The sequence below is a fragment of the Castor canadensis genome, chromosome 3 (assembly GCF_047511655.1).
Source record: "Castor canadensis chromosome 3, mCasCan1.hap1v2, whole genome shotgun sequence".
In the NCBI taxonomy this organism is placed as follows: domain Eukaryota; kingdom Metazoa; phylum Chordata; class Mammalia; order Rodentia; family Castoridae; genus Castor; species Castor canadensis.
In genome coordinates, this window is record NC_133388.1 from 29594668 (window position 1) to 29614234 (window position 19567).

General features: G+C 48.0%; 1 protein-coding gene across 11 annotated transcripts in view; it reads right to left on the reverse strand.

Annotated features, from left to right (window-relative positions):
* The window catches only part of Adck1 (aarF domain containing kinase 1), a 108789-nt gene that overhangs the window by 48251 nt on the left and 40971 nt on the right, over positions 1-19567 (reverse strand). For 2 of the 11 annotated variants that reach the window (XM_074067451.1, XM_074067452.1), the window contains exon 1: positions 15783-15915. The exons of the other annotated variants lie outside the window; for them this stretch is intronic. The gene's annotated coding sequence lies outside the window, so the exon portion shown is untranslated. Of the gene's footprint in view, positions 1-15782; positions 15916-19567 lie in introns of those variants that run through there. 11 annotated transcript variants of the gene reach the window in all.

Genomic DNA, 19567 nt, shown 5'->3' on the forward strand with positions numbered 1-19567 from the left:
GCCCTACCAGCTGATGCCATTTGCTGTGATTCCTGCCTCTCTCTCACTAACCACTGCTGGTTTGTAACCCACCTCCTCAGAGTCATTCCTGGGCCTTCTAAGGTAACATATGGCAACGATGGCAAATAGGTGGTACATGCACTCTCATTCTCCATTTGGTAGTTTTAAAATATGCTCACAAATTTTTAAATACGCCTCCCTTTGAGAAGTCCATTCACCTCCCTTTGAGTATGTACTGGAATTAATGACCTACCCCTAATAGGTAGCATATGGAGGGAGGAAGTAATGAAGTACTAAAAGGCATTGCATCTCTCTCTCTCTTCTCTCTCTCTCTCTCTCTCTCTTCTCTCTCTCTCTCTCTCTCTCTCTCTCTTCTCTCTCTGTCCTCTTTCAGAAACAAGCTGCCATTCAGGAGGACAAGCAGCCTACAGCATGGATGGTAAGGAGACAGGCTTTAAGCCCACAGAAAGCCCCTTGGAGACAGCAGAACCCCCCAGCTCCAGATGGGCCCTCAGGTGACTGAGGCCTCACTAGACACTCTGGGTGTGATGGACAGTGTTGGCTGCCAATTTGACTGGATTAAGGAATATCTAGGGAACTGGTAGAGCAAGACATCTGGGTATCTGTGAGGGTCTTTCCAGAGGACATTGGCCTGAGAATTAACTAAGTGAGTGAGGAAGATTCACCCTTAATGTAGGCAGGCACCATTCATTTGGCAAAGGGGGACTGATCAGAAAAGAATTGTCCTCTCTTCCTCCTAGAGCAGGAAACTCTCCTCTATCTGCTCTGGACATCAGAACTCCAGGCTTTCCAGCCCTGGGACTCCAGGGTTTACCCCAGATGGCCCAGGGATCTCAGGACTTCAGCCATAGATGGAAAATTCCACCATTGCCTTCCCTGAAGAGTCACTACCAGAATCCCAAGGTGTTCATCCTATAAATGCCCTGTCCTGGAAGGTCTCAGCCTTCATGATCACATAAGCCAATTTTCTTAATAAATCCTCTGTCGTGTATCTTTATCTGTACCTGGTCTTATCTCTCTGGAGAACCCAAAAACACTGATCCAGAACCATCTAGTAAGTCACTCCCAAATTCCTGAGTCTCAGAAACTGTAAGATAAATGTTTGTTTGTCTGTTTTTTAAGTCATAGAGTTTTGGGGGTTATTTCTTATGCTGCATAGCTAAGAAACACACCAAAGCACACCCATGTCAGACATTACTAATTCATCCCCACATTCATTCATGCTAAACTCAGGATGCTTTGCAATCTCTCCCCACACAGTGCTCCAGGCAGCCACTACCAATGGACTGCCGTTAATACATGAAATGAAACCAACTTTCCATTCCTTCACCTAAATATCACCATAGGCCTGTTATGTGACAAAAACCATGTTAGGTCCATGGGCCAACAAAACAGAGTCTCTCTGCCCTTGAGGAGACCTCAGAAGGCAACAGTGTCTCTGAAGAACACACCTGTGTCCTAGCAAGGCCTGATACATTGTCCCGTATGCTGCTCCTTTACCCAGTCCTGATGGCTTGCAGCACCTGGCAAGGTAGGCAGAAGAGGCCTGCAGTATGCCCACACAGACCTGGGTGGTCACAGAGGATGGGGCCTTGAGGTCTCTTTCCCTCTCCACAGCTGCCCTGCCTCCAGGCAGGGTACTCTTGCCCTCAGCTTCTCACTCAGCATTTATTATAATAAAAAATAATAACAGCAAGAACAGCTTGAGGACACTTAGACCCCATCTTCTGAGGAGTCCATGTTCTTTCTGGAGTTCTGAAAGATCAAACTGTCAGTTCTGCAGAACCATTAGCAATTATTACTACTAAGCTAGGAAGAAAACGAAGGGCCAGTGGCAGAACCTGAGGTCAGCATCAGAGCTTACAAAACAGTGTTCCTATCTGAGTTCCTGGGAACAGACTGGCTCAATGCTCAACTCTTGCAAATTGCTGAAAAGTCTCCCAGCACAAGGTAATCATCCACCTGGCTCTGCCAAGGGCTTCAGAGGTCAAGCTTCTTTCCTCTCACAGGACGGTAACAAGCAGCTGACAAGGAACAAACAGGGAGCCAAGGGCTGGCACACTGTAGGGCAGTTTGAGCATGCTCCTGGGACATGCTCAGTAGGTGGTCAGGACAGTCAGCCCCAAGAAGCAGTATGGTATGGAGACTCCAATCCACATGCTGGTCAGACTTTCCAGGCTCCAATTACGGCTCCATGGTGTGCCAGCTTGGGCAAGTTCAACCTCTCTGAACCCCTTTCTTTTTCTTTTCTTTTTTTTTTTTTTTCTGAACCCATTTCTTCATCTATAAAATGTTTATTGCAAAAACAACCTCATAGTGTTTGTTGCATGAAACCTCATACATACAAAGGGTGTAGAATAGCACCCATTGTAGAACCCCAGGATCTGCAGGAGTAGAGGATGCCTTGCCCAGGGCGGAGTATAATGCAGGGCACTGGGGCAGTCAGCAGTGCTGGCCTCTGTTCTGCTCTGCCAGTAAGTGTCAGCCATCATTCTCGTGTTCCCAGAGGCTGTAATGGCCTCCTAACTGGCCCATTCACTTGCATTCCTATCTTCTCCAGTTCATTCTCTACCTGTAGCTATGGTGAGTTTTTCAAATACAAGCTGACTGTGTCATTTCTCTCTGCTTGAACCACTTCACCAGCTTCCCAAAACCAAAATCCTTAACATGACACCAGGTCTGGCTCTACCCACATGTCTTTTTTTTTTTTTGAGTGGCACTGGAGTTTGAATTCAAGGCCTCACACTTGCTAGGTATATCCTCTACCACTTGAGTCACTCCACCAGCCCTATTTTGTGTTAGGTTTTTTTGAGATAGGGTCTCATGAACTATTTGCCTGGGCTGACTTTGAACAGTGATCCTTCTGCGCTCTCCCTCCTAAGTAGCTAGGATTACAGGTGTGAGTCACTGCCACCCAGCTCTGCCCATATCTCTTGTCCCATTTCCTCCCAACCAGATGGACTCTTTCAGTCATCAAAATACTCCCTCCTTACTCCCTACAGAGCCTTTGGACATGCTGCCCCCTCTGCTTAGAAGGCTCCCCTCCCCATTCATTCTTTACTGCCACCTCCTCAGTGAAGCCTCTCCTGTGTACATTCTATGCCTCCCTTCTAGGTACAAGAGTTCTATTAAGGTGACTGAGGAGCCTTCCTGGTGCTGGATACCTCAAGAGCTGTGGGTGGAGGGACTCTGGGGAAATATTGTGATAATAATGATTAATAAAAGCAGATAAACACCCAGTGTGGCTAGCCAGCCTGGGAAGCCATCCATTAGAGCTGTCATTCATTAGTGGTGGGGGAGGGGGCAGACCAATCAGATTTCCTCAGCTTAAGCAAACCTTCTGCAAATTGTAGGCTGTAGGCACTGACATTTGATAAATTATTCTTCATAATCCACCATTGCCTGTCATAAATCTAATCTTTCAACATTCCCCATCTAATAACTCCTACAGCCTCAAAGAGTGACTAGACTATGTCCCTGCCTGTGACAGAGACCTCTGGGGCAAAAGTGACCAGAGCTCCTGGACAGCAGAATATGATGCCAGGCCCCCCCACCCCCACCCCACACACACACTCGGCCAGGGCCCAACCTGGGCAGGTACCCCCTGGATGATCAGAGTACCGGTCGATGAGCCATCCTCAGAGACAAAGAACTCCCAGGGAGGATAAATGCTCACATCCTATCATAGAGCTAAGAAAAGTAGTCCTAAGAGACTGACCCAGGAATCAGGAAACTGAGCTCCCTATCCTCCAGTGCAAGCTGGCCAACGAAAGGATCTTCCACCTCTTCCTTGAATCTGAGCTTGGTTCATCCAAGGGAACGTTAGTACAATGGCTAATTGTGGTGAGTGCTATGAAGGGAGAATTGATCTATAAGAGGCAGTGTTCAGAAAACTGACCCTGGGCAGGGAGGGCTTCTTTGAGGAGGTCACAAGAGCTGACATGTGAAGACTGAGGAGCCAGGTAACTTGCTGAGGATGGGAAAGCAGAGCTTTTCAGGCAGAGGGAACAGTATGAAGTGCCATAAATCAGGGGAATGAGATAAGTGAGAGAAGAGAGCCAGAAATCCGACAGCCAGCAGCTATGAAACCAGAATCCAGGCCAATCTGGGCTCCTGGCCTCCCGCTGTGAATGGGTTCTCTTCCACAGCTCATGTTCACTGGGAGAAAGCTTGGCCACAAAGACTTAACATTCATTCCTGGGAGCCCCATGAATTCTGAATCCTGATGGGCTTACCCTCATGCAGCCCCAGTGACCTTCACCAACCACCTTCAGATGTCCCTACTCCCAAAAGCAGAGGAACAAAGAAAAAGAAGCATAACATCCTTTGCTATCATAGCTCCATTTGCAGTTGGGACAGGCTTCCTTAGCTTTGGGAGGTGGCAAAACGCCACACAGCAAACGGGCCTAAGCTCTGTTCCCATGCCTCCGAGCAAGAGAATTCGGGTACCAAAGCCCTCAGTGCACTGACTATGTGGATTCACTTTCATGGATGCACTTTGCATGTGAAGCAGCTGTACCCCTGGGACTTTAAAGAGACAATAAAGGCAATCCTGGATGCGTTGGATCAACAGGGAAGACAAGGCCCATGTTGGGAGGAAAGAACACACCACTGACGGACCCCTGAAACTCAGAGCAGGGGTTAGGACCACCAGCTCTGGGGTAAGCAGCCCTCTCTGCCAGGGGTGAGTTGTGTTTTCCTGAAATGCAACATGCCCATTCACACACTGCCTGTGGCCCTGATGCCCAGGCACTGCTGAACGATTGTGCCAGAGACTGTATGGCTGCAGCATCAAAAATAGGTACTGTCTGGCACTCTGGTAAGTGGAAAAATGGCCCACCAAAGAAGTCCTAATCCCTAAAAGCTGTGACTGTGAACTTACATGGCAGAAGAGACTCACAGGTGTGACCAAGTTAGGGACCTTGAGATGGAGGGAGCAGCCTGGCCCCAGTTGGGTCCAGTGTCATCATCAGGGTCTTCATAAGAGGCAAGCAGGAGGATCAGAACTTGAGAAGACACGACAACAGAAGCAGAGGAGAAACAATGAGATTTAAAGATGCTACACTGCTGGCATTGATTGGAGGAAGGGACCACAAGCCACGGAACTTAGCCTCTAGAAGGTAGAACAGACCAGGGAAGATTTACCCCTGCAGTCTCCAGAAGGAATGTGGCCTGACCTACATCTGAATTTTAGGCCTTTTGAACTTGCAGACAGTAATATAGTAAGTATGTGTTGACTAAAGCCACTAAGCTTGTAGTGGCAAGTTTTGTGGCTTCAGTCAACAGCAGCAATGGGAGCCTTGCACAGGTCCTGTACAAAGCGTGCTAACTCCCAATGCTGAGCATGAGTGCCACACTCTTAGGGTAAGGAAGTTTTTAATCTTTTGCTATTTCCCAAGGCAAGCATGGGCTGGGAAGTTGAGGAATAAGATGTAGGGAACATAGGCCAAACACAAACTCCAAGAGGTGAGGCCATGAAGAATTATATCACAGTTTTCCTGCCTGCCATGCCAGGTGATGACACTGAGGACCAGCCTGCTTCCCCTCCCAAGACAAGGGGTCCTCTCTTCCCTGGTTGCTTTCTGAAAGCTGTCCCATCCAGCACCTGGGCCAATGCAGACACTACAGGGCTGCAGTGGCCTTTCCCTCCCTTCCCGAGAGGCCCAGCTTCCTCTACAGCCTCCCGGGGAACCAGAATCCCCCATTCTCAGACTCCAGAGGAGCCGAGGGGCCCATGAGAGACTTGTCACATGATGACTCCAGCACTGACTGGCAGGTACACCACTTGCAACAACACCCATCCCTTCTACACTCTCAGCTACAGGGAAATGTCCCAATGTTCTCATTACATCAGCATGCTGATATCTTCAAACAGCTACAATCCTGGCCTGCATTCCCCCTTCCTGTCCCTGTTCAGATCTTTCCTACCCCAAAGCCTCTGCATTCTCAGTGTTCTCTGTTCTATCCTCCCATCCCTTAACCATCCTCCGGCCTGAATTTCAATAACACTCCCTTAGAACGGCCACCCTGACCCCTAAACCCACACAAAGCACTCCACTCTTCTTGTGGCATCTGTGCAAGTACCAGCAAAATTTTATTATCCTAACCACTTATCAAACAGCTGCCATCCCCCATATAACCCAAGGCCTCAACAACAGAAGTTCCATAGACATTTGCAGAGTCAATGAGTGAACAGACAAGTGATAGAAGGCCCAGGAGGAAGAACACCAGTTCTAAACACCTGTACCTTGCCATGCAGGCCCAGCAGCTGTCTCCACCCTGAGTAAGATAGTCTTCCCTAGTCTTACTTAAGGTTCAGACACCTCCTTAGGGTATGTCCACTGAGATGACACCCTCAGTCCCTTGTCACTTGTCAGCTCAGCTCAGGCCACTCTGCCTGCCTGCCACTCCACCAAAGCCTGCCTGCTCGTTTTCCTCCTTATAGCAATGTCCTGCCCACATGAACCTTCTCTAGAAAGCTCTAAGTCACCCCTCCTGCACCCTAACACCTCTCTAAGGTTAAGCTCTCAGAGATGTCAGAGTGTTCGCAACGAATCAATAAAACCACCCAAGCCAAGCAGCCCATACAGTTTCTCCTCTGACTCCAAACCCTGTGGCACATCTGTGCATAAGTGACAATACAAGCCCAGGGGTTGGTCCCACCTTACCACCAACAATGGGGGACCTTCAGGAAGTCACTTCACCTTCCAGTTCTTCAGTCCTCACTAATAAAAGAAAAGTATTAGAGGACTCATCAGCCTTTCTGATTCCATGATCCTGGAACTCCTACCATCCATCCTGCACTCCCCTACCTGTGCCAGGCCCATAACACACACGCACACACACACATGCATACTCAAGTTTCGCTCTCCCCCTGGAATCAGACTTCCCTCTCCGATTAGGAGTGTACACCTGCAAATGCACATGCATACACAACTAAACATGTGCATACAAACACTCTTTCTCTTCCAGTCAACACAGACCAGGCTACAGAGGGTCTCTCCTTAAAGCAGGGTCTCCTGGGGTATAAATCACCAAGGGAGCGTGGTCTGGGAAATGGGCTTGTTCCTGAAGCTCTATGAATAAAGCAGCAGACCCAGCTGGCCTATTCATAATCAGCATAAAAAATTGATTAGCTCTTTCCAGATTAAACATTATTGTTTCAACGGCGAACATAAATCAGCTAGACGTGAAGGGCGTGCCTGCCTCTGCCACTGAGCAGCGGCATCAGGTAGAGAGTGAGTCGAGAGAGATGACAGGAAGGAGAGGGGGATGCTTTCTGGAAAAAAAGCAAGACAGCAGGACCCCTCCCCTGCTGGGGGTGAAGGATTGTCCCCTCCAACCATATCCTGGAGCACAGGGCAGCCTCTTCTCAGGAGGAGAGAGAGAAGCCTGATCCCCTCACTTCATGCTTCTTTTCGTTTTTTGATGGTACATGGGATTGAACTCAGGGCCTCATACTTGCTAGGCAGGCGCTCTACCACTTGAACCACTCCACCAGCCCTTTTTTTGTGATGGGTTTTTTCGAGATAGGGTCTCGCAAATTATTTGCCCAGGCTGGCTTCAAACCACAATCCTCCTGATCGCTGCTTCATGAGTAGCTAGGATTACAGGCATGAGCCACCGGTGCCTGGCACCACTCCACACTTCTTGAAGCCCCTCCTCAGTCACCATCTAAATGGCTCTTGAGGCAACATGGCAGAGCTAGCTCGGGACTAGAGGCAAGACAGCAGACCCATGTGTGGTCAGATGAAGGAGCATGGCCACAGAGGCACATCCAGCCTCACAGACCCATCAACATGGCCTTCAACCCAGCCCCTCTCCTCCTGGCTTCCACACCTCCTTTAGGCAGCCTGTGTAATTGAAGTGGGAGTGTTTCTGGAGCTGGACACCAATCAAGCTCATTCGCTGTCCGGCTGTGTGATCTCAGTAAGTCACCCAACACTGAATCTTAGTTTCAGATTCAGAAAATCTGAAAATACTGGGAAAAGGGAGACCCACCTCACTGAGCTGTTGCTCTGAAAACACCTAATGCACATTTGACACAGAAGAAACACTAATAAATATTCAGTTGCTTGGCCTGCTATCGTTATCACCTGCCTGCCCACCTTCTTTTCAGGAATGAGAAAGAAGCCGTATGCTGCCAGGATAGGATACCTGGCATGCTAGGGTTAGGAATTTGAATTCTGGAGTCAGGTACGCTTTTGCTCCTGGCTCAGACTTTGTGATCTTAGGCACATGACTTGACCTCTTTGGCCTCAGTTTGCCCCTCTGAAAAACAGCAATCAGAATTATTGTACTTCCCTTCATAGGACAGCCATGAAGAGTATGTATGATGCCTGCAAAGCATCATCGGCACCCCACCTGCTCCCTTCAGGTCTTTCCTCCTGCTCCTGCCCATCTTGCACTCCCCAGCATTTGCATCTTCGCTGTAGTTTCAGGAATTAACAGCCCCAGGAGCAGTCACCAATGACTAAGTCAGGATCTCAGGGAATAAACACACTGCCTTCTCCCTCTTCCCTGAGGTGGGATGATGCTGAGTACGTGGCACCATCTCCCAGTTACCCCACAGTATTAAGTTTCCTTCGTCCACAGTGGCAGCTGATTTAAGAGCACAGGGTCAACAGCTGCCTCCCCTTCCCTGAACCACTGCACAGCTGGCAGCCCCTGAACTTGCCACGAAATTCACTTAAAGCCCTGTCTCGGGAGAGCCCAAACTGAGATGAGCACCAACCACGCAGTGAGCTTGATCAGAGTTGGCAGTAGTGCTCACTGTCAGACTGACTGGGCCTGAGCCACCTCCAGCCAGCCCTTCTCCCCAGGCCATCACCACAAAGACCAGCTCTGGTTCATGAGAAAAGGGAGAAGACAGAAATCACTACGATCATAGGCATCAACCCAGCCCAAGTAGACTGCATAACACCCTTTCCCCTTCTCCCTGTGGGGAGAGGCCACATCAGAGGAAGATGAGGACCCTGCGGCCCCTCCAGCAGTCCTGGGGGCACAGGGACAACTGCTGGGAAAGCTCCTTCAAGAGCAGCAACTATGGCATCTGTCCTCTAGATTGTGGGCTCCTGACTTCCTGCCCAGCCAAGGACACTTGCACAATGAGCTCCAGGAGGTTGATAAAGGGAGAAAAACTGGGCCTGCCCTGCTGGTTGAACATCTCCATAGGCCCTCTCCACAGAACACCTGCATTGGGCCCCCTCAGCGCATCCTCTATTGTTGGCCAATTCTGCCTAAGATGTACCTTTGTATAAGTCACAGGTCTTGCAAACCCATACATGCACATGCACACATACTCTCTCACTCTCTCTCTCCCTCTTTCTCTCCCAATCTCTCTCTCTCTCCTTCTCTCTCAAAGCCACAGACAATTAGCTGATTTGACTTTACTTGCATGATCTAGACTTGTGGTGACTCCCTAAAGCTCACCACATCAAAGTCCAAAGCCTATGAGGGCCAAAGCACATCAAAGTTCAAATCCTGCTTTTGTTTCTTAGCCATGTGGCTGTGGCAATACTTAACCTCTCCTGCCTCTGCTTCCTCAAATGGAAAACCTGAATGGGGAGCAAGAACAGAGGACACTATTTAACCCAGTACAACACCTGACTTAGGCTAAGCCAATCTGAATCTCAATCTGTAACATTATGAAATGAAGCTGGAGACAGGCTTAGTCCTCCTGGAGCCAAGGCTGAGAAGAGGTGAGGTTGAGAGAGGCCAATAGCAGCTTGTCATGGAGAAGTGACCTACAGAGAGAAGCTGACAGGAGAAGTATAACAGTCTGAGAACAATACCCCAAATCCCACCTCTGGCCCCTCCCAAAATTCATGCCCACTAGGAACCTCAGTATATAACAAAAGGTCTTTGCTAAGTTGTGGACATACTGGAATAAATTAGAACCTAAATCCAGTGACAAGTGTCCTTAGAGGAAGGTCATGTGACAAAAGAGATTTGAGTGATGCTACCGAGACTGCCCCAGTCACCAGAAGCTAGGAGAAGGCAAGGGTAGAACCTCCCTGGAGACTTCAGAGAGAGCATAACCCTCCAAATCAAGGTGTTGACACACCTTGACTTCAGACTTCTAGCCTTCAGAAACATGACAGAGTAAGTTTCTGGGTTATGAACTGGGAATGGAACCCAAAGCCTTGTACTTGCTGGGCAAGCACTCACCACCTGAACCAGGCCCCTAGTCCTTCCACTTTTAGCTTGTTTTTTAATAAGGTCACACACTTTTGCCCAGGCCAGTCTCAGATTGCAATCCTCTTAGTTCTACCTCCCAAGTTGCTGGGACCATAGGCATGTGCCACCACATGCCAGCTTGGTTTCTATAGTCTGAAGACACCCATTTGTCATAACTGGTTACTACAGTCCAGGGCAACCAACACAGATGTCCATTCTTAGACCATGGCCAGAAAGGGTGGGAGGAGTAATAAAGGTATAAAAGCCTGTGGATAACCTAGTGTGGGGCAGATACCTGCCCCTATAGGTGCAATACCCCAGAACTCTATGACCTTGAGGGATGGCATTATAAAAACATGGCTTCCTCAAAGTCCAAAGGAGGCTGTAGGTCTCAAGATGGGTGAAAACTTCTCTAGGCCCTTTGGGACCAGCCTGATTCCCAGGCACTTGTCCTCTTATTCCAAGCACTAAACTTCCACCCTGGAACAGAACCGTCCATGAGGAAGAACACTGGGTTGGGAGTCAGGAAACCTGGGTTCTAGTCCTTTTTCTATTACCCACCCAGATGTGCCACTCTAGACATGTTACTTCTCCTTTCTGAGCCTCAGTTTCCTCACCTATGAAACATAGGAGTCCACCTAGATAATTTCTATATACTTACAACCCATGAGTTAGGGTTTTCCTGGCTAACTTCAGACTAAAGCACTCATCTCTAAACAACAGAGAATAAATGAAGAGAGCTAGCATTCATCAAACCCCAGGAAAATCCAGACACCAGGAGAAGCACAGCACAATAGTCATACACATATGTGGGGTACGGTGTGATATTTAGATACATGTACAATGTGTAATGATCAAATCAGAGTAATTAGTATAGTCCTGACTTGAAACGTTTATCATTTCTTTGAGGTGAGAACATTCAAAATCCTTTCTTCTAGCTATTTTGAAATAAACAATAAATTATACTATCATCACCCTACTATGCTATAGAACACTAGAACTTATTCCTCCAAGCTAACATAATTTTGTAGCTGTTAACCAACCTCTCCCCTCCTCCCCACTACCCTTTCCAGTCCCTGGAAACCACTCTTCTACTCTTAACCTTTCTTAGCATTTTTAGCTTCTATATATGAGTGGGAACATGTGGTATTTGTCTTTCTGTGCCAGACTTAATTCACTTAACACTATGATTTCCAGTTCTATCTATGTTGCTGCAAATGATGAAAAAGGATTTCATTGTTTGTTGCTTCTGGATAATATTTCATCATATATTTGTATCACATTGGCTTATGCCACTCACCCACTGATGGGTATTTAGGGAGATTCCATAACTGCTGCTGTGAATAGTGCTGCAATAGACACGAGAGTACACACATCTCTTTGCATGCTGATTCTCATGAATATACACTCAGTAGTGGTACCGCCGAATCACATGGTAGTTATAATTCCAGTTTTTAAGGAAAACAGGAACATACGGTTTTCCATACTAGTGAATGGGAAATGTGTAAGAGCTTCCTGTTCTCCACATTCTTGTCAGCATTTGTTATTTTTTATCTGTTTCCCAACAGTCATTCTAACTGGGTGATATATCTTCTAGTGGTTTCAATGCACATTTCCTGATGACTAGGGATGTGAGCATGTCTTCATATACCTGTTGGCCGCTTGTGTGTCTTCTTTTGAGAAATGTCTACTCAGATCATATGCCTGTTTCTCAGATTACATGGTATTTTCTTTGCCTGGTTTTTTGTTGTTGTTGTTGTTGTTATTGTTGTTTTTTTGCTGTTGAGGTTTTTAATTCCTTATATGTTCTGGATATTAATCCCTTGTTCAATAGATAGTCTGAAAATATATTCTCCCATTCTGTAGGCTATCTCAATCTGTTGATTGTTTTCATTGCTGGGTAGAAGCTATCTAGTTTGACACGATCCTGTTTGTCTAGCTTTGTTGTCTGTGTTTTTGGGGTCTTATCCAAAAACCCTTTCCCCAGACCAAGATCCTGAAGCATTTCTAGATGGCTGCTATCATTTGGAGTTCACCACAGCCCTATTAATGTGAAGCTTCTTTGATCATCCCTGTCTACAGATAAGACCAAGGCTAGAAAGGATGACACAGAGCATTTGGGATTTATATAAAACTCTGATTCCAAAACCTGTTTTTATAATCTGTTTACCATACTGCCTGAGCAAAGATCATTTTGTTGCTCCTTCTGGAAGCCATATCCTGGCCTTGCCCTCAGTCTATAGATTAAAAAATTCCAGACCTACATAGCCTTCCACAGCCTCCTGCAGGAATACCCAAGGAACTAGAGAACCAGGAGCAGAGGCACAGCTAAGCACCCTGAAAACTCCAGGTCCTATAACACCCCTGAGACCTCAATTCTGATGTCCTGTGTCACTGGAGGGTCTTAGTCATACAACAATCCACTGCTGAGCACCTTTCGTGTGCAGGCCCTGCATAGTGCACTGAGGGAATAACAAGATAAGCAGAGAAGGCCTATCCTCCTGAGGACATAAGCCAGGTACTGAGATATTCAGATGGCCAGGCTGAGTGAGAGAACCAGCCATGAGGTCAAGAACAAGTGCTCAGGATCCTGTTTGGAGAGGTCAGTGAAGGTTTCAAGAGGACAGAGGCATTCCAGGTAGTTCTGGAATTCAATTCAACAACATTTACTAACACCTACTACATGCCAAGCCCAAGCTGGACCCCATGGGGGATGCAGCACTGGGAAGTGACCAATCATGAGACACAAAAAGCTGCATAAAAGTTGAAACAGGGAACATCCTATTTCATTGAAGAGCCATCAATACTGACTGGGATGCGTGAGAAGACTAGGGAAGAAAATTTCACAGGAAAGTATACCTCAGTTTCCCATCTGAAACAATGACTGATCTCCAGCAGGCATTCAGAATGAGTGTGGGGATGGGAGGTTAAGTGGTGGTGGTGAAACCTAAAGGTTAAAGAAAAGGGGAAAGCAAATGAAGACCATATGAGGGAAGAGAAGACTGGGGGGAACACAAGAGGTAAGCAGAGGACCCACATGAGGTAAGCAGGGGGAGCTGGGTAAAGAGCAGGAAAGGCTATGAAGCAGAGGGGCTGAGGGGAAGAGGCAGTTCCTGCTCTGCCCACTGCAGGCCACAGGGCCATATAACCAGCTGTGTAAGACCCATTCGAAGCTACAGAATAACTGGACTGAAGGCGCCTCAGGGACTGTAGTGGGACCCCCACACAAACAGTGGGAGGGGACTCAGGCTGAGAAAGGACAGGGCTACACAGTGGGGGACGGTCGGAGGAGGGCTGGCCAGGCCTCTGCAGTCACTGCCATGCCTCTCCCCCAGTGACTAATGGCAGGCCATCCGTCCCAGCTGACATTAATGCTTCCCGCCATCCATCTCCCACTCGTTAAATTACCATTTTATGGCCAAAATTTCTCTCTCATAATTGATAAAAATCTCCTTTTGATGTTCGGCATTATTGGGGGAAAATGTTTTTTTATTCTTCATTATGTTTTTAATATAAATGTATTTTTTATTGAGATCTTCTGGGAAGGCAGGATGAGGACAAGCCAGGAGGAGGGAGTACTCTCTCCCTGGCCTCCCGTCTTCCTTGTACATGGCTTCACAGGCACCAGATCCTTCTGTTCCATTCCCAGAACACTCATTTGAGGGCCTTTTCATGGACAGTCAGAGGAGACAAAAAAGCTAGACACCAGACAAAGGTGCCCAGAGCTAGGAGAAGCAGATCTAAGGACAACTGACTCCTTCAAGTAGTCCTCAAGGTGGCTTCAGGCCAATAAAACAGCCTGGGGCATGCTAAAGGGTGAGCTGACCTACTCACATGGGAGAGCAGGGGCAATGGGGACCCCCCAGGGGCAGGCACAGTACCTGCACAGAGGAGATGCTCCACAAATATATGTGAGTGAGGAAAAGGAGAGACAGAAATTGGATCAGCATTGGAAAGAAGGAAGCAAGGAATGTAAGAGCAAGGCAGCATTTACCACCCGAGAAGTGTGCTGCCAGTCTCTGGCCCACAGGGGTAGGAGGTGATCCCCTTGCGACTTTGGTCCTAACCACTTCTCTAGCTCTAGTTCACCCCAGGACAGTCATATAGCCCACACCTTGCTCTACCAGGACACAGTAGGGAAACACAGTAGGGAAACTGAGTCTGGCTGTCACCTTCCAAGTAAGGAGGGATGGGAGCAGTCCTGAATATAGCACAGCCACCAACTCCATGGCCCTGGACATCTGGGGCTCCTCCTTGGCAGCAGCCAAATCTCCACAACCACCCCTCACCCCTGGACCAGTGCAATATAAGCATCAGAGCCCTTCACCCAAAGATGCTGCTCAAGGGCCTCAAGAGACTACAGGGGTCAGCAGCCACCCCTCTCCCCCAAGATGGGGACAGGCATGCCCAAGCTGCTCCCTAGGCAGCTGTGAAGGATTCCTGAGGGGAGAAAAGAGCTGACCAGGGGGTGGGAGGCTGAAGAATGATGAGGAAGAGGCAGAAAAAGGTGAGTTTTTCTAGGAAAACACCACATGGGACAGAGAATCATGGCAGGTATCAGAAAACCTGGTTAAAAACCCAACTCTACCATTTACAAGTCCTTCAGAGCTCAGGTTTCTTGCTCCCATAAAGCATCACCATAATGCACAGAAATACAACACTCACAGGCCGTGTGCTCTGTACCAGGCATCTAATGCTACACCTGCATTAATTCATTTCCTTCCCACAGCAAGCCCATGGGGCAGAAACTGTCATTACCCCATTTTACAGATTAGGAAACTGAGGGACAGAGAGGATAACTAACATGCCCAAGGTAATAAACCAACAGGCAGTTTGGCTCCTACCCATTTCAAAAGTTCAATACAAAGGTCAAGAGTCATGTGAAAGCAGGACTGAGGGTACAAGTGTGTAGTCCCAGCTAAGGGCCATGTGGAGAATCCTAACAGTTCATCTTATATGTCAACCTGGCTGGGCCATGATGCCCAGATATTAGGGCAAACATTGTTCTGTCTGATGTTTCTGTAAGGATTTTTTTTTTATGACATTTACAGTTACATCAGTGGACTTGAGTTAAGCAGATTGCTCTCCATAATCTGGGTGCGCCTCATGCAATCAGGTGACAGCCTGAATTGAACAGATGGACCTCCCTGAAACAAATAGGAATTCTGCCAGCAGATGGCCTTTACACTTGGACTTGAACTGCAGCACTGGCTCTTGAGACTCCAGCCTGCTGGGCCACTCTGCCGATTTTGGACTTGCTAACCTCTATAATCGTATGATCCAATTCTCTCTCCCTCACTCTCCTTCTTTCTCTCTCCACCCACAAACACACACACACACACACACACACACACACACACACAGACATGCACGCAAAAATATATATTCATATCCTATTCCTTCAGTTTATCTGAAGAACCCAGGCAAACACAGGGATGAAATCCTACCCAACCTGGCAGAATGACCATAGCCTAGAAGACAGGATGCCTGAAGTGGTACCTTTTCCTACTTCTCACCAAACTCTCTGTGCCAACAGAGGTCCTGGGTGCCCCTCAACAAGGTCAGCCATTCTCCCGCCTCACCTCCCAGCTTCTGCCTCTGCTTCCTAGTCCTTGCACCTACAGTGTCTTCTCTCAGCCACCACCACCAAGCTTGACAGACAGTTGATGTTCTTGGGGAAGGAGTTCTTTTATTTCTTTGCTGAATTTTTGTTTAAACCTGGAGCAAAACAAAGCAAATAAGTCACCCTCCACCTGCCCCCAAGTGTTTGTACAAAAAAAATGGGTATGTTCTCCTACTTAATGCACAATGGCACTCCCACATCTGTTCTTCTGTATCTGCATCGAAACTCCAGTCCATCAAGAACACATAGTACCTGCAACATACAGCACTTTTTCCTAGGTATTGTGGGAAGCTATAAAATCAGGTCAAGTCTAAATCCCCAGTCTATTGTGGGATGGGGGGGGCGGTGAGTTTAGGGGTAAAAGACTGATAAAAACATGTTTCAGAGCACACTCACCATATGACCCCAGACACCAGTAAAACCGTTTCCCCTAACAAAGGCATTTCTGTGCCCCATTCCAGAAGCTGACTTCATTTCCTTCAGTTTCTCTTAAAATTTCAGAGGTGGAAAGAACCTTATCTGATACAAGTATATTCGAGGGCAATGAACAAACCTCAGTCACTTCATGAGTGTATTGAAACAAAATCTGACTCACCTGTGATTGTGGGGAGGGAGGTATAAATGAGTGTGCGTATGTGACTGTTACCAAAGGTAACCATAGCACTGCACTTGACTATTCTAACTGATCATATCTATCCCCTAGCTCTCTACCTGCCTCAAATAGCCTCACCTGCATCTTCCCCAGTTGTAAAAGACAACCTCAACTCCCACATTACTGAGATGATCAGACTGCTACAGAGTTCCTTCAACACCTGCCTACTTCCTTTATCTTAGTCCCTTTCTCCTTCCTTTGCTCAGGTCTCTCTCCAAGTTCTCCTGTTTCTCAGACTTACATTCTGAAAAGAATGTTCCAGACTCTTCAGAATGTGGCCTCAGCCCCAACCATGGAACCTCCTGAACAGCACATTCTAGTCACCTCCAGGCTTTTCGCTTTCCCATCCCTACACCTTTACAGAGCCCATGACACTGGACAATGAGTCCCTCCAACCTGCAGCTCCTCCAATCCCACCTATGTTTGAGGGCCTGGGTCAGATGCCACCTGCTTCAGAAGGCCTCCATCCACCCAGGTGGAACCTTGTCTCTCTCCCACAAACTCTTCAGATGGTCTGTCCTTGGCCACACAGTGTCTAGCACTGTGTCTTTTTCACCAAATCCTAGCTGCTTAAAGAAGCAAGAGAGAGAAGGAATGGAAGAATGAAGGAAAAGGTGCCAAGCTACAGAGTCTGTTGGGGGCCTCAGAGGATTCCTAGCCCAGATGAGGAAGGCAGAAGGATGGGTTCATGGTTGTTAGGAAGAACTGTGTCTGCCTGGTCCTCCAGCATGAGCCAAGGACTTAAACAGGGAGTGGGGGGATGAGCAGCGTGGTTATACAGTCACCCTCACATTACTATAAAAAAATAACTGAGATAATTTTTAAGAAAAAAGGTTTATTTAGCTCATGGGTTTGGAGATTCCAGTTCAAGATCAGGCAAGCCTCTTGCTTTGGGCCTCTGGTGGGATGCCAAATGGCAATGGAAGAAAGCACATGGCATCGCAAACTTCTGACCTCATGGCTAAGAAGCAAAAACCAAACAGGAATATCTAAGGATCTCTCACTATGGCCTCTGCTCCTAGAAGTTCTACTATCTTTCAATAGCCAAGGGACCAAGCCATTAACACATGGACCTTTGGAGGACACTTTCCCAAACTATAACAGTAGTCAACAACCTCATGGCTTAGGCCTGTGCCTGGACTCCACAGACATGCCCAAGAGCAGAAAGAACCAGAGTCTCATGCACCTGGTCAGCACTCCCTTCTTCAGGGAAGGGCCAGGTCTCCAACACCCCTCCCTGACTCGCAAGCTCAGGCGCCATCTGCTGACCAACATAAGCATTGTACTTGAACCCACGGCCCTAAGGAGTCAGGAAACAAGAGCTAAAACCATATTCAACTCAATTCAGATCCAGGTCCTTTATGACATAGCAGAAAGGACCATACCTCCTGAGAAATCATAAGATTTTAGGTTCTGTTACTGTTGTTTCCCCATACTTAACCAAGTAGTCCTCAGCACTCTGTTAAGTCAATTCCTTCATTGACAAGTGCCCTTCATTGTCCTCATACTAAGGACACGCCTCTAGGCCAGCCTTGACTACCTGGGACCAAACTGGTATGAGGAAACAAGTGACTCTCCAAGGCCTCTGTGGATGGCCCATGAGGCACCCAGACTTCCCAGTGAGGCCAGAAGCACCAGTCCTGAGCTGCTGCCCAGCCACCCGCCACTGTCTTCAGTCTGAGATTCAAAAGCACTCATGCAGTCCTTGAACTTAGAGTGACCTCAGAGCCTAGCCAAGGACTGGGACCAAGAAAGATGGCAATGCAGGACTCAGTCCTTTCAATCATGCACCTACAACCAGAGAAGAAACCAAACAGCATGGAAGGGCCTCGGCCTGGTGAAGCACTCAAGATGAGTGGGGCCCACCCCAGCATCATCCTAGGGGTGACACTGCCCCCCACGCCATGGCATGGGAGGGGCTGGAGAAGGTGGAAGTGCACAGTGAGTGATTTTCCTCCACCCTCACACCCCCACACTCACCTACCCTGCTTCCCACACAGTCCCTTTCCCCTCCCTCCACCCACAGCCTAAAAAGTATGTCACCAGGGAACAAATGCCATCTTCCCAGGAGAAAGGAGAAGGAGGAAGGGGGAGGGACGACTTTGACTCTGTGCCTGTGGGGACTGTGGTGAGAAACCAAGGTTTTTGAGCTTCCTATAGTGAGGGACATCCCCTGGGAACCGTGATTTCACATTAGCCTCTCTTTCTCAGGGGACTCCAGACAAACTGGAGCAGGAACCACACAGCCACCTCACTCAGGGCTACTTAACTAGAGGCTGAAAAAGAGGCTCTGAAGATGCAGGAGACATCTTCCAACCCCATTCTCCAGCCTGCTGCTCCTTGACTGCTTATACCCCAAACTCCCATCTCACCCTACCCTGGCTTGGAGAGGGCTGTTGACCTGTACTTGCCTCACCCTCTCCCCAGAGGCTTCCAAGGGTTAATCTCCTGCTGCCTCCCCCTCCTCACATCCACCCTCACTGAGCTGCCACATGCCAGCAATGAAGCACTTCACAGTGTTATTACAGTGATTTCTTTAGTTTTAATTTGGGGGTAAATCTCATGCTTTTGGAAGCCGGAGGCCAACAGTGTTGGCAAGAAGCAAACGTATTCTCAGGCCTGTACTGTGCCAATCCTGCTCCTCTGCCTAGTCTTTCTATACTAACCCTGTTCTTCCTAGCCTGCTTCCTGACACCAGCCCTAAGTCAATCTTGCCTTTCATTCCCTCTCTCCCTTTGAAGAAAATGTTTCTTAGTACAAGGGAGTTGCAGCAGTTTCTATGCTCATTTCTGGCGTGATCTGGGCTCCACAGAGTCAGATAATGAGGCCTTCGTCCAGGCCGGGCCATCACCGAGGAGTGAGGCATCTTTGGCTGGATGCTGGGCACCTGGTACCAGCTCTACATTAAGGGATCTATAATGAGGGCCAGCTCCATGCAGATCAATAAAAATGGAATCGGTCTTTATCAAATCACTGTGCCTATTCTCAGCCATGCCCTGTGTTGCCTAAAGAAGCCCATTCATCCATTAAACAAACACTGACACCTACTATGTATCTCATTGTTCTAGCACTACAGATACAGGGTAAAAAAA